The following is a 5,577-nucleotide window of genomic DNA, read 5'->3' as shown; positions in this document are numbered from 1 at the left end:
TCAGTATGCTTTTCTAGCTTGTAAGTTTCGAGTATGCCATCTTCGAAAATTCTTAAAATTTTTGGGCCGAAGGTGAAATAAACTCTGGGTCTTAACTAAAGGGTTTTTTTTTGTTTGATTTAAATAATTAAATATTTAAATGCGCTTATATAGTTATGATTTAGATTTTGCAAAAAAAAATTATATATAAATATGTTTAAATAAGTTTAATAAATGGGCTTGACATTAAAAATACATATTTTTTCATTAATAGATAAAAATCGTATATGTAAAAAAATTTGAACCTACCGGGGTGATCGGGCTGGGACCGCTGACAGCCTTGTCCTTCTTCAAAACCGGCACCGGTTCCGGGTTCTAAGCGTGCGACCGTCTTATATCGTCCTCTTGTTTTATGCTCTCAAGTTCCACCTAGGTATGAGCGGGGTACTGGTACCAAAATGTTCGATTTGATAGGTGATACCAATATTAAAGGCAAAATTCGAGAAATATCGGTACGGTACTGGTGTCGAAACTCAAAATTTAGTATCAATTTGGTACCAACTGTATTTTCATAACAAAAGGTAGAACTAGAATAAATTGAAAAGGTTCAGGTCATTGCTACGTAATTGACAGATCACACGCTACATCATCAGAACTAAGGTTAACGATTTATCAGACTATATTTTTATTGGATTTTCACAAGTCAGATTTTTAGTAGAGATTAATTGCCATATCATGCTCCACGTCATAAAAAATAAACAGAGTTAACGATTGGTTAGATTGAGGTTTTTTACTGGTGGCAAAACTAAAAGTTTGGATTGTCACTTAAATTGTTACTAGTGATTTATATTAGCAAATGGTTAATAGTTTAGATTATATTACAATCCAAATTTCCTTAACTTATAATCGGTTATTAATTGTTGATCGTATTTTATGCAATATTTTATATTATAGAAGCGTGTTAAGCATAAATCTTGAAACAAACTCAAAAACAAACCGTTAATAATAACAGTTTTGATTTTAATTTTCTAACGGGCTGATTTAAATTTATGTTAAGAAATCAGAACATTTAATTGGATTTGACCCTAAACTTGTCAAAAGACTAAAACTCAAAACATAACTGTGAACAAGTGGTCCAGTGGAAACTAGAAAGTAGACCGCTTGAATTTGTTTGAAATTCTCGGCCCAATAAGTTTCAGTCTATACCCGGCCCACTTCCATTATTCGTAATGATCAAATTTAGTAGAATTTTATTTGTAAGAGAAGTTATTTAAAATTTATATAATTCACATTTTGCATAATAGTTATGAATATAAGAGGAGATAAGAAAGAGTAGTCTTTACAAAATGCAAACTACTAAGAAACCATTATTATATTTTTTTAAACGTGACACGCACACATCTACTTCTAGTCCTAAGTTGCATCGATATTATATCTCATGTCAAGATTGAACCATGATCTTCTCTTCAAGAGGGAAGTAAAAACTAGTAGTTTATGTTTTCTCGCAGACAAAATCAGAATATAACAAGTTGTCTAGATGAAATCATTGACAATATACCTGGTATTGGTCTCTCTTTAGGATCGTAATCCTAGACATCCCTAAATAAAAAATTGATCATGTATTAGTTTGGAAGATTTATTGAAATAAAATTGAGTTCCAAACATGTTTTGTTAACATAAAAGAAGTGGAAATATTATTAGCAAAAGAACTGAAATTTCATAGCAAAGTGGGTTTAAATTTAAACCACAACAATAGTTATAAGTTATAAACTTTAATCAATTACAAAATACTATTAAAGCTTATATTAGATTATTTATTAACTTTCTTGTATCTCTTAACTTGTTGATCTTATCACTTAAAAACATTCTAGAAGTTCAGAAATCCATAACAAGACATTTTATTTATCTATGTTTCACTATATTCTATATTTTTTGTAAAATGCTCTCCTTCATAAAACTCAACATTTTACATACATAGTGAAGAACTTAAGAAAACAAGCTAACCAATATACAAATTATTTATCATTACGAATCGCCTCCGGTGAAAAATGTCGTCGAATGATCAAATAACAGCATTCAACTAGACATTATTGTCATTCCGGTTCTCTTTTCCCGATTCAGATCCTGAAGTCGGCTTTTCAGCATTCTTGTAAGTATGAAGCATGAAGTTGCACGCTGAAACTGCCTCTCCCACCGTTAAATATATCCATTCTTGCCCGATTACTTCTATTAACTTCCCTTTGTTCATCTTCTTAATCACTTCTCCTCCCGGATTTGCCAACACCAACTACAAATAAATAATGAACTCAGATTCAGTCATAGGTTGCGCGTATTTAAAGTTTATATATAAAAAATATATGATGGAATACCTTTAAACCTCTTCTTTCCATAACCTTTTTAACCTCCCCAAGCATTGTAATCCCACTTGTATCAATATTTCCAACAGCTACAAACCAAGTCAATGTTATTTTTTCAAAAATCATAAAAATATAAAATAAAATTGTGATTCAAATTTCAACCTTTGATCACTTACCACTTAATGCAAGAATGACATATTGCAAGCTAGTTTCATCTGAAGACTTTAACCTCTCTTCATCTTCATCAACCCATCTTGAAATCCTAAATAATTAATAAAATGTAAAATTGTAAGAAATAATACAAATAATTCTTTTTTATGATTACAAAGACAAAAAAAAATCAATGAATATACCTTTCCCTCAAGTAGCTAGAGTTAGCAAAGTAAATAGGCGCATCGATTTGAAGTATCAAGATTCCCGGAACGGTTTGAGCATTTTGATATTGATCCTTGCTTCTATAAATCGTGGAATCGGGTATGTGACCTAGTGTCGATGTTTTTGGCCTCGAGACAAACATGAGTACCCTAAGCAACGACAATGCGACCTACATTTGCCCCATTTAAATTATAATTCTAAAATTTCAAAATGTAGTTAAAACATAGTTAAAAAAGTATAAAATAGTACTATACCGCGATAACTAATCCAATTTCAACACTCCCAAAGACAACACCGAAGTATGCACTCATGCATACAACAAAGTCGAATTTGTCTAGACTCCATAGGTGAATAGCCTCTTCATAGTTAATAAGACCGAGCATAGCGGATATAATAATAGAAGACAACACAACAAGTGGAGTGTAGTGAAATAATGGTGTTAGGAATAATAATGTGATCATCACCGCAATTGCCATTACAATGTTTGACACCGCGGTTTTGCATCCAGCATTAAAGTTCACAGGCCGAACGTGAAAACGGCCCTAAATAATAAATTTGGTCATCAAAAACATATTTAAAAACTCGCACTAAACATTTATGAAAAGGGTATAATAGTCATTTTACACACCGGTCGTGAGGTAGCAAGAAGTGCATGAGCCAGCAATATCATCATACCGAAAGCGATCATCTCTTTGTTACCATCAATGTTGTAATTCTTGAACATGGCAAAGCTTCTCCCGACCGCAATTCCTTCCTGTATAAAAATTACGTTATTACCCCCATGAGACATACTGTAATTTTTACAACTCACACGCATAGTACGGTTTTAGTTTTCCATATTTTGATAAAACAGTACACCATGATTGACATTGTTTTTTGTCGTTTAGTGAATAAATAAAATAATTGCAAGTGGAGATGAAATAACTGGAAATAATTAAAAATAACTGAAGGTACAAATGGTCAAGCATAAAGGACAAGTAACTTACAGCTAGAGCAATGACACCCGTGACAATGCCAGTTTTGATTGCTGTAGATAAATATTGTGATCCAAAAGACAAGTCCATTATTGTTATTGGGTTTAACCCGTTCTTCAACTCACCAATCTGTATTTACATTACAAAAATAATTAATTATTGTAGTTGTAATATAGATATAATACGTACAAAAAAATGAGGTGAAAAATGTAAACAAGTACATAATAAAAAGATGATTATCATAAATATTTTTTTAAACGGTATCGTACTATCGTTCGATATGTTTAGGTAGACAAAGAAACTAACCACTTGAACACCGTGTTTCTCTGCATGAGTGAGATAAACGAGAACACTTCCTAGAATCACCGATGTCAAGGTGCCATGGCTGATATCCAAAACAATTTTGGTCTCTTCGTGCTCTGTTCACGTCATTTTTATATTAAATAAAAAATTGTGGAGCATATAATACACTTGTACTGTATAGTTGATTAATTGTTAGTTATATTTGAAACAGTAGGTTTAAATGGTTTATAATCGCGTTACATATTAAAGTTAAAGCAAAATGTACAGGTGTTTATATGATTTTCTCATTTTCGCACTCCTCGACCAAGAACAATAGAACCGTAACGGGTATGCTAAACTTATTTTAACACATGTTAGAAACTAAAGATTAATAATAAAGTACACTTACAACAAATCTTGCAACCATGAGGTAGAACAGGAAGCATATGCCCAGAACTGCACTCTCCCACCTCCACTGCAACAATTTATTAATAAGTTAATATGACATTAACAAACAAAATATCTGATCAATATTTTTTAGTTATTAATTAACTAATAAAAACAAAAACAATTATTTCTAAGAACCTTGTGGGTTTGAGAGAAGACAGATCGCAAGACAGAGACAAGGTCGGTGCCATGAGTGAAGTGTTCGAGACCCAATATTCCTTTTAGCTGTTGTAAGCAAACAACCGTCGCGGCACCGCCCATAAACCCTACTATCGTCGCGGTGTGACAAGAAATCGACGATAAACCCGAGCCTGCATAGATTAAACTATGAGTAATTTACCTTCATTTCCACTTATTTTACTTCATGTTTCAAGCGAGATTAAAACTCATAATCATTTAGTTATAAGCCAATCGGTTACTGACACGACCAGATTCCCAATATTTTTATTTACCTTTTTATTATTATTTTATTATTATTATTTACTTACTAGCTAACACACAATCTCTACTCTACACCTATTTTACTTTAAAAATCGTCACATATATTATACCTATCATGAGTTAAGGTAGACCATATATTATTTATTTAACTCTTAATATTTTAAAAAGTTAGTAAATTCATGTCAATATATATATATATATACTTTTATATTTTTTTTCTATATATAGACAGTAGAGTGTAAAGTGGATCCGGTTTAAAAGGTCAAATGTGTAGACTGTAAAATTATGCAACTTTATTACCTTAAGATCCCTAAAGAAGCCTGAAAAACTCCGGCGAAGAACGTTGCCAAAAAAGCTAAATGAAGATACAATTTCGGCTCTTCATTAGCGTTCACCACCGCCCCTAACATGGACCCCGTTAGCAACGAAGCCACCGCCACCGTCCCCACCGCCAAATCCTTCGAACTCCCCATCATTGCATACACTAACGGCGGAATAAAACTCGAATCTTCAAAACAAAAACAAAAAGACAAGAAAAACATTAAAATCGTTCATAATTATTTTAACAGTTTTAGAATCAAATACAAATATATTTTATATTCTAAGCGTACAAACTTTAGAGTGATATTAATATAATAATAATTACTCTAGTTATTTGTACGTTTAGCATGGATCTTACATAGGCCAAGAATTGGCGGGAGATTAGCGAGTTTGGCGTAGCT

At 32.1% G+C, this 5,577-nt stretch overlaps 1 pseudogene; it reads right to left on the bottom strand.

The window, feature by feature from the left end:
- Positions 1-1,983: 1,983 nt before the first annotated feature.
- On the bottom strand, positions 1,984-5,574 carry LOC143603028 (sulfate transporter 3.1-like; annotated as a pseudogene).
- Between the last annotated feature and the right edge of the window lie 3 nt (positions 5,575-5,577).

This window comes from Bidens hawaiensis, unplaced genomic scaffold (assembly GCF_021521415.1).
Source record: "Bidens hawaiensis isolate Kalapana, Puna unplaced genomic scaffold, B.hawaiensis_p1.1 tig00060339_1, whole genome shotgun sequence".
NCBI classification, from domain to species: Eukaryota; Viridiplantae; Streptophyta; class Magnoliopsida; order Asterales; family Asteraceae; genus Bidens; species Bidens hawaiensis.
Note: the sequence above shows the minus strand (reverse complement) of the source record. Positions and strands in the feature narration are given on the sequence as shown.